We start from the raw sequence: 10,280 nt of genomic DNA on the forward strand, positions 1-10,280 counted from the left end.
ATATTTGAATTCAGGTTCAAATACTCAGACCTCTCTCCCCAGCTCTCAATCACAAAAAAAAAGCAAATGAAGCTAAATGTGCTCTTTTATAACAGCATTAATCTCATCTTCAAAAGTAAGATATCTTGCCAGTCATGAAAATACATGCCTTTAATCCCACTGCTCAGAATGTATAATCTCTGAATTCAAAGCCAGGTTGATAATAGTTACTAAAACAAAACAAACTAGTTGTTGGGGTTGGGCTGTGGCTCTCATATCCGGGTTCGAGCCTGGGAGGCATCTTGGAGAGATGTGAAGTTGTCAGAACAGCCTTTTAGCAGAAACTCACCAAATTCACAGTTTGTAGTAAACTCCAGAAAATCTTGGAGAACAGGTTAGGCCTCAGGGCAGGTGGCAGGCAGTGTAACATCAAAGGAGAGTGATGAGAAGCAGCACAGCAGATGGCCCTGTCTCATTGGTGGATGCAGCCTGCCTAGGCTGAAGGAGGGTACAACTAGTAGTGTGTCTAAATACCAGGAGAGAAATGTAATGTTATGAAATAACCTACAAAGACATGACAGAGCCAGGCATGGTGATGCACACTGGTAATCCCAGCAGGCAGGAGGCAAAAGAAAAAAATCATGAGTATGAGTCCAGTCTAGACAAAATAACCAGCTCCAGGCCAGCATGAGCTACATAGTCAAACACTGTCTGAAGAGGAAGGAAAAAGTGATAGAGCAATAGGAATAGAACCAGTCAACATGGTTTCACAAAAATTAATAAGGAAAGCATAATCAACAGATGATATCAATTGTTTTTAAAAACATCAACCAAGAAAACTCATGTATGTTATCAAATACTATCCTTCACATTAATTCACTCAAATCAATTGATTCTTTCAAAGAGAAAGCTTTAAAATCAGGCAAAGTGTCAGGCAGTGGTGGTGCACACCTTTAGTCCCAAGCAAGGAGGCACAAGCAAGGAGATCTCCAAGTTCAGGACCAGGTCTACAAACTGAATTTCAGAACAGCTAGGGCTACTCAAAGGAACGCTATCTTGACAACAAATGGAATCAGGAAAAGTGGCAACTCAATATAGTATCTAACAAAAGAGGTCATGCTGAGAACACTCACAATGAAAGGCTACACTTACGCAAACATACACACATACCCACACACAAATTTGTATCCAAATTCACTTAAAAAATTACAGGGGATGAAAAAGATTAACAGATTTGAAATATGAGTAATTAATTTTTCTGGCCACATAGCGGGAACTTCCTAAGGTCAGGACACAGAAAAAAACTAACTATAATCTGTTCCTCACACTGCCATGGCAACAGTAAAGTACATCCCTAATGAGCCTAAACTAGGAAGTAGAAGAGACTGACAGAAGTGGGACTATCTGTAAACTACAGGCTGCCTAAGCTTCCAAAAGACCTGGGTTTGACCTCTAGCAAGGCCTTACAATATTTGGACAAAAGAAATCTCCAGAAACTGAGGTCCCAGACAGCACACTTGGGAGAAAAAGGCTCTGGAGAAGCTACTAGACCTCTCACAGCCAAATAGTGTTTCAAAGCTGCAGGAGACTCCAAGGGAGATGATAAAGAACAGGCAGAGGCAGGCAGGCCAGGCACTGCAGGCTCTGAGAGCCTTGCAGTCGGAGGGAAGCACAGAGAGGAAGAGGCAGTGAGGAGAAAAGAAGCAGAGTTGAGACAAGCAATGGAGATCTCTGAGGAGTGCTGGCCAATACCTGAAGTACCCCTAAAAGACATCACTGAAATAATGGAGAGATATCTCAGTCACATTGAACAGACCCTGGCTCACAGTCCAAACCTCTCAGAAGGAGACCTGGTAAGATGGGCATCTGGAGGGCTGGCCCTGCAGGGAATTTATAAGATCAGCCACCCAAGAAGCCAGATTCAGAAGAGAGAAGAGCTACTCAGTGTCCCTAAGCAGTTCTCACTTGTTGACCCAGACCCTGCATGGAGATAAAAACGAAGGAATTTTCATCTTTTGAAGAACAACCCATGTTTACACAGATTGTGGAGAGGATGGGTTTCAGTTCAAACTCCTTAGTTAAAGACAAGGTTGGGGACTTAAGAAGCAGGTATGTATGGGTCAAAACAAACATAAAGAATCTGAGGATACCCACCAATCACATTCAGAGCAAACTTATTGTTGCTCAGCCAAGTTCAGCTACATTCTATTGGCTACCTACCATTTTCACATCAATAATCTTCAACTCTACAAGGTTGCTCTCCAGAAAATAAAAAGTATCGAAGAAGTCCTGGAGCAGACTACAGACCACCGAGATGGACTACCCTTACTGAGGCACAGGGCTGAAAACTTTTTCCACAGGTTTGGCTCTCATGCTAACAAAGGCCTTCTGCACCTGGGGCAAATCTACTGCTGAAAAGACATTTCAGAAGGTTTCTAAAGTAAGAAAAGCTGGCAAGATACAAGTAAATCTCCACAGGACAAGAGCTACAGTCACAAAATCAGCAGATGTGTCGTGTCTCTACCCCCATAGTGTCCTTCATTAGGGTTGGAAATGGCCTCTCTGCTTCCAAATCTCAGATCATGAACTCTCTTCTCAGTAAATGTAAACATGATGTGTTTTTTCACAGACACTGCAGAGGAAGCAACAAACAGTATGTTCTGATGTGGGGAGTGTTGGAAATCTGCTGGTTCTGTCCAGCTGGCCAAGGTGAGGACATGTTTGACAAGAGTCTGACTTTCACTAATCTTCCTGGAGATGCCAAGGAACAAACCCAACAACTCAGCTTTTTCCAATATGTCTCTTCTATCATTGTGGTCCTCATGTCAGCTTCTGATAACAATAAAGAAAACCAAAAGCTTGTCAGACACCTCTGGCAGTCATCAACACTTTTGATTTGCTTGATTGATGACAAAGAAAGGGCCATAGCAAATACTTCTGGTAAAAGAATGAGAATTGGCATCAAGAATAGAAATGAGGCAGAATTAACAGAGGAGCTCACCAATGCCATCAAACAATTTCTAGAGTTCTCTAATACTGCTCTCAGTTTAGAGGACTGTTCACAGACAGCTCAAGAACAAGGATTCCTCATTGATAAAGACAGAGAGACTGCAAGCAAGCCAAAGAAATGCCTCAGACTATAATGGCCCTTCTGGAGGAATACAAATTATCTCAGACAAAAGAAAATTACCTACACCTTCAAAGACGACTTTGGCACCTTTGGTGTAAGAAGGACAAAGAATTCTATCATCTGACAGAAAAAGGGAATCGAAGCACTGAACAAAACAAGAGTGAGATTGAAACATATAAACGAATAGGACATTCACAGAAGAACTTGGCTTTGATTATGTGCTTCTTGTAGACACAGAAGGACTTCGGGCTCCAAAACTCAACAACAAATCTCAGAATTGGTACCATGAGTCAGCAACATTAGTCATTGACTTTGGAAACTTGACTCTGATCAATATTTTTGGGGAGAATCCCTCAGACATTCAGGACATCCTAGAAATATCTGTTCAAGCATTTCTGAGAATGAAACAAGTAAAAATCTCCCCCAGTTGCCTTTTTGTCAATCAGAATGTGGGAGTAGTTACAGCAAAAGACCAAACTATGAAAAGGCAGAGGAGACTTGAACAGAAACTGGATGAAATGGTTGCATTGGCTGCAGAGTTGGAAGAGTGTTCCAACATAACCCACTTCACTGATGTAATTAAGATTGATGCCAATCGCTATGTCTACTACTTTGCTTACCTCTGGGATGGCAATCCCCCACTCGTCTGTCCCAATCCTCACTATAGCTACAATGACCAGGAACTAAGGAATGCAATTCTTTCAACTGCCCAGCCGGAATCTAGGGGAAAGATCTTGAAAATCTTAGATTTCAAATTCAGAGTTCAAGATTTGTAGAAAGCCCTTGTCAGTGAAAACATCATTTTCAGTTTCTGGAATACGCAAGAGGTCATAGCCATGAGCAAACTGGAAACCATGTATAGCCACTGGACCTGGGAGCTGAGGAGTCATGTACTGGACTTACAGAATCAGCTGGACAATCAGATTCAAAATGGGAAAATCCCGACACTCACATCTAATTTGCTGGAGAATCCACTTGGTAAAAAATATGAAACCATCAAACATGAATTTGACAAATATTTTAAAGAAGACCCAGATAGTGAATTATTGGTTCAGTGGAAAGCAAAATTTGAACACAATCTACTAATCCTTAAAGACACACTTATTTCAGATGTCAGAAGGAAATGCAATTAACATAACAGTCTTCAGAAAAGCCAAGAAATTCTTGATAACCAAAAATCACAATATGAAAATCACTTGTTAGAGAGGAGCTGACAGTTAGCTTTAAGTGAGACTGGTAAGGAATTAAGTGACAAAAAATTGGAAGAGAATTTCAGTCTACTTTGAAAAAGTAGATCTACAATGTGTCTTCCAATGACCCTCATGTCACAGAGCCCAGCATTGTTTTCAGATTCTGAAAATATCCTTCTGGAATATTTCAAAAAGGAGAAAACTATTGTGCAAAGACTAAAAATAAAGTCTCGAGAAACTTTTAAAATCAAATATGTCAAACATATACAAATGAAAAAAGAACGTGTTGTATTTACAAAGAGTTTAAAACCTCATCACAAATTATCCATGGATGGATGACACTACTAACAATATTCTTTATAAATTTACTGAAACCCCTAAAAAACTTTGGAAGCAAAAGCATGATTACAGTCAGAATTACTTTCATGAAATCTTGAAGATCATAGAAAATGAGCTGAAATCTGAACCCTGTGAGGGAGACTATACATTTGCCAGAGACTACATCATTGACTTATCATTGTACTTATTCCAAAGAGCATCCAAGGATTTCAAGAAAATGCATGAGGCATTCAAGAGTGCAAATGATCCTGTGAACTATCTGGAGTGAATAGAGAATAGATGATTAGCCAGCCTGGCTGAACAACTTCAAAAATAAGATATAAGATAAACTGTATGTTTCTTGGTAAATACAGATTGGTCATCATCTAAGTATAGAGAAAAGTTGCTACTGTAGACTTGGCTTGCTTAAACTTTGTTAATCAATGATGAAAGAATTGTGGCTTTGGGATTAGTATGAAGGAAAAAATAGAAGAAAGAAAGTTAGGTGAGAAATGTTTCATTAGATGTGAGTTTCAAAAGAGGAATACACAATCAATACTCCTGTTGTATATTCCTGTTGTGTAATGGCTTGATTCTGTTTTTGAAGAATATGGGTTTTGGTGATTGTTTTTAGAAAATTTGTTACTTTTAGCTATCAGGTAATCTTTTACAAACATAGAGAACTTTGTCTTAGATGATGTTAAAAGGATAACTGAAAATAAAGTTGTTGAGCTCACTCTTTGCAGATTGCTTCTTCCACCAAATGTGTGAACATGTGCTTGCTTTATTTACGTCATCACCAACCCCATATCCCCTCATTTGATCATTGACATAGCTAGTCCTTAACATCCTAGTATCAATTTAAGTTGCACTATAAATGAAATAAGTCAAAATACATTAGTTACTATTGTAAGACTTGAAGATTTTCTATTAAAAAGATTTTACTTCTCTCTGACTTGATAGCTCCTGCTTTCTCCATGTTTACTAAATAAATTAATGTTTATTCTTTTGGCTTTCTTTTTGCTTGTTTACTTTGAATTTGGATGTTTTCTGTTTTTGTTCTATTGGGAGGGTATTGTTCTCATGTGTTACCTATTTTTCTTTTATTGTATGTTTGTGTGTTTGTTTGAAAGAAATGAACACACTAATAATAAAATTGTATTGGTAGGGAAAAAGAGAGGACCTTAAATGAATTGGGAAGATGGAAAACATGATCAAAATATATCATATGAACCCCTCAGAGATTACAGAGACTGAGTCACCAACCATAGATGGGCTGGTCTGTGGCCCTCTAACACACATGTAGCAGACAACTGCCTTGTCTGGCCTCAGTGAGAGGGAATGCACCAAATCCTGCAGAAACTTAACACATGAGGGTGGAGAGATGCTGCTGGGGAGTGAAGTGAGGGTGTGAGGATGAGTGGGGACCACCTTCACAAGGTGCAAAGGACAGGGGGAATAGGGTGAAGTTCTCAGAAAGGGGGGACCAGAAAGGGGAACAACATTTGGAATACAAATAAATAAAAATAATTTAATAATTTTAACAAATGAAAGAGAAAATAGGAAAAACTTTTCAATAAAATAAAATGACCATAAAAATTAGCCTTGTGTTATATACAGGTCTGAGAAGGAATCATTCCGGAAATTATATTATAGTGATCAGGCAAAAAATGGGGGAGAGGGGCTATGATGATTGAGATGGTTTGCATATGCTCTGCTCAGGGACAGAGGATATTACTAGGTATGGCCCTGTTGGAGTAGCTTGGTCTTGTTGGAGTGGGTGTATCACTATGGGTGTGGGCTATCAGACCAATTTCCTAGTTGCCTGGAAATCAATCTTCTCTTAGAGGCCAGCAGATGAAGATGTAGACCTCTCTGCACCTCCTGTACCATGCCTTCCTGCATGATGAATGTTCCCACCTTGATGCTGCCAGATTGAACATCTGAATCTGTTAGCCAGCCCCAATTAAATGTTGTACTCATAAGGATTGCCTTGCTCATGGTGTCTGTTCACATTAGTAAAACCCTAACTAAGACAATGTTTAACGATGATTTTGAATGTGGCATGATCTACAATCACCTAGGAGACAAGCTTCCAAGTACACCAGTGAAAGATATTTTTAGATTAGTATTCTATGTCCATGAGAGTTGACAATGATTAGATTAATGGAGGTAGAAGGACTGTCTGTAGCTGGGAAGCACCATTTCCTGGGCTGAAGTCCTAGACTGCATAAAAAGGAGGAAATTCCCTGAGCACAGAACATTCACTGCTCTCCCTTTGTTGGAGATCCAGAGCTCAAGTTTCTGTCTCTACAACATTGCCCCACCCAGAACTCAAACCATGAACTGAAGCTATTCTTCCTTCAGTGACTTTGTCTAGTATTTGTCCCAGCAATAAGTAATGTTACCTAGACTACGTACTTTTCTGCTCTTAAAATAAAATAACCAAAAGCTACTTACAGAAGAAAAAGATGGTTTGGGCCATGATTCTGGAAGTCTAAGAGTCCCTCACACTGGGAAATCACAGCAACAAAAATCAGGAGCAAGAAACTGAGATGTCACAACTCAACTTCACAAAGTAAACAGAGAGGGCAAACTGTGAGTTATTGAAGCTATAAACTCCTAAGCCTGATGCCAATGTTTTACTTCCCACAGCAAATCTACATAGGTCTGAGAAGAAATGAGGTATATCCTAAAAATTTATACCCCACAAACAGTGTAACCAGATGGGGATTAAGCACTGAAATATATAAGCCTACAGGCCACTTCTCATCAAAATCACAATATTCCACTCCTCACCCCAATAGGCTCAGAGCCATATCAAAATACAAAATGCATTTACTACAGCATTTAAAAAAATCCACATAATATTTAATATTCTCAACATTGATTAAAACTCCACAGTCTAAAGTCAATTCTGAGATGAGAATTCTACTAACTGACACCATGAACAATCATAAAGTCAAATACAAGTTTTTTTAAAAAATTACATATTTTCTTCTTTTTTATTAGATATTTTTTTTATTTTTCATTTCAAATGTTATCCCCTTTCTTAGTTTCCCCACCAACCCCCTCCCATTCCTTTCGCCCTCTCCCTGCTCATCAACCCACCCACCCCTGCTTCCTGGCCCTGGAAGTGCCCTATACTGGGCCATAGAACCTTCACAGGACCAAAGGTCTCTTTTCCCATTGATGACTGATTAGGCCATCCTCTGCTACATATGCAACTAGAGCCAAGAGTCCCACAATGTGTTTCCTTTTTTGATGGTTTAGTCCCAAGGACTTCTGGAGATACTGGTAAGTTCTTATTGTTGTTCTGCCTATGGGACTTCAAACCTCTTCGGCTCCTTGGGAACTTTCTCTAGCTCCTTCATTGGGGACCTGTGCACCATCCAAGGATGGCTGTGGGCATCCACTTCTGTATTAGTCAGGCACTGGCAGAGCCTCTCAGGAGACAGCTATATCCTGTCAGCAAGCTCTTGTTGACATCCACAATAGTGTCTGGTTTTGGTGTGGTTCTATCTAGGATAGATCCCCAGGTAGGGCAGTCTCTGGATCGTCATTTCTTCAGTTTCTGATCCACACTTTGTCTCTGTAACTCCTTCCATGGGCATTTTGTTCCCCCCTTCTAAGAAGAACCAAAGTATCCACACCCCAGTCTTCCTTCTTTTTGAGTTTCATGTGTTTTGCAAATTATATCTTGGATATTCTGAGCTTCTGGGCTAATATCCACTTATCATTGAGTGTAGATCATGTGTGTTCTTTTGTGATTGTGTTACCTCACTCAGGATGATATCCTCCAGATCCACCCAATTTGCCTAAGAATTTCATAAATTCATTGTTTTTAATAGTTGTGTAGTACTCCATTCTGTCACATTTTCTGTATCCATTTCTCTGTTGAGGGACATCTGGGTTCTTTCCAGCTTCTGGTTATTATAAATAAGGCTGCTATGAACATAGTGGAGCATGTTTCCTTATTACAAGTTGGAGCATCTTCTGGGTATATGCCCAGGAATGGTATTACTGGATCCACTGGTAGTTCTATGTCCAATTTTCTGAGGTAACGCCAAACTGATTTTCAGAGTGGTTATACCAGCTTGCCATCCCACCCGCAATGGAGGAGTGTTCCTTTTCCTCTACATCCTCACCAGCATCTACTGTCACCTGAGTTTTTGATCTTAGCCATTCTGACTGGTGTGAGGTGGAATCTCAGGGTTGTTTTGATTTGCATTTTCCTGATGACTAAGGATTTTAGGTGCTTCTCAGCAAATTACATATTTGCTGAGAACATAGCAGAAAATATGTTCCCATTTCAAAATGGGGAACACAAGGGTATATTGAGGAAAGAGAAAAGCAAAGCAAGCAGAAATCTACCAGGGAAAATTCCAAGTCCTCTAGTTCTGTATCTAGTGTATAAAGTATAGGCATACTTACTCTCAAAGGACTTCTATGTATCCAGCCCTCCAGCTTTACTGCCTGGAATGTACAGTTCTCACTTATTCTACTCCCACTTTTGTATGGGGCTCCCATTGGCAGATATCTCATGCCTCAGATATCTTCAACAAATTGGGAAAGTTTAGTATACATTTTTAAGGAAGATTCACATAGATTCTTACGTAGAATGCAACAGCTTTCACTCACACCAACAATAAAAGTGTTCCCCTTTCTCTGAATCCTCAGCAGCATTTCTTGTGATTTGTATTTTGACTTTGGCCATTCTCACTGTCTTACAATGAAATCAAAAGTAGATTTACTTTATGTTTCCCTGACACTTAAAGATATTTATATTTTTTAAACTATACCTTGGTCATTTGTATTTCTTCTATGAACTTTGTTTTGCTCCATACCCCATTCTGCAATAGGGCTGTTTGCTTGGTGTTTAGTGTTTTAATGCTTTATATATTCTAGGCAGTAACCCTCTGTTAGATGCAAAATTGATGAAAACTTTCCCCTTCTTTCTGTTTGTCCATCACCATGGTGTTCTTTGCTATCCAGAAGCTTTTATGTCTCAAGAGGTCCTGACTGTCTATTTTGATCTTAATGTCTGTGGCACCACAGTCATTGTTCAGAATGTCCTTATTTATGGCTATGCATTGAGGTGCATTTTCTACATTCTCCTCTGTTGAAATCAGATTATCAAGTTTTGGTGATTAAGTATTTTTCACTTGACAGAAAGTGGGGCCATATGGAAAACTGAGGAAGGGATTTCAATTTGAGAATTACCTCTTTCATATTTACCTCTGGGTATCTGTCTATTGGGCATTTTCTGAAATAATGATTGATATAGGAGGGCCCAACCACTATTACCATTGCCACTGCAGGACTAGTGACCCTAGATTATATAATTAAACACCTGAGCAAGCCATGAGGAAAGAGATAATAAGTAACACTCCTCCATGATTTTGCTATACTTTTTCCCTCTAAAATCCTGCTTAATTTACTCAATAATGGTCTGTAATGAAAAATTGTAAGTCAAATAAACTGGTTCCTCTACAAGTTGGTTTCATTCAGTGTTTTACCAAGGCAACAGAGAAGCAAACTAGGACACAACATTTTATTTCCAAGTTTTTATTTAGATATTTTATTTATTTACATTTCAAATGTTATCCCCTTTCCCAGTTTCCCCTCTGCAAACAACCTATGAAACCCCCCTTACCCTGCTT

General features: G+C 39.3%; 1 protein-coding gene and 1 pseudogene across 1 annotated transcript in view; both read left to right on the forward strand.

Moving 5' to 3' along the window:
* The window catches only part of LOC110288915 (interferon-induced very large GTPase 1), a 72,603-nt gene that overhangs the window by 19,991 nt on the left and 42,332 nt on the right, over positions 1-10,280 (forward strand). The window lies entirely within an intron of this gene.
* LOC147002900 (interferon-induced very large GTPase 1-like) lies at positions 1,964-6,111 on the forward strand (annotated as a pseudogene).

This window comes from Mus caroli, unplaced genomic scaffold, assembly GCF_978045245.1.
Source record: "Mus caroli unplaced genomic scaffold, Mus_caroli_1 scaffold_8, whole genome shotgun sequence".
Taxonomy (NCBI): Eukaryota; Metazoa; Chordata; class Mammalia; order Rodentia; family Muridae; genus Mus; species Mus caroli.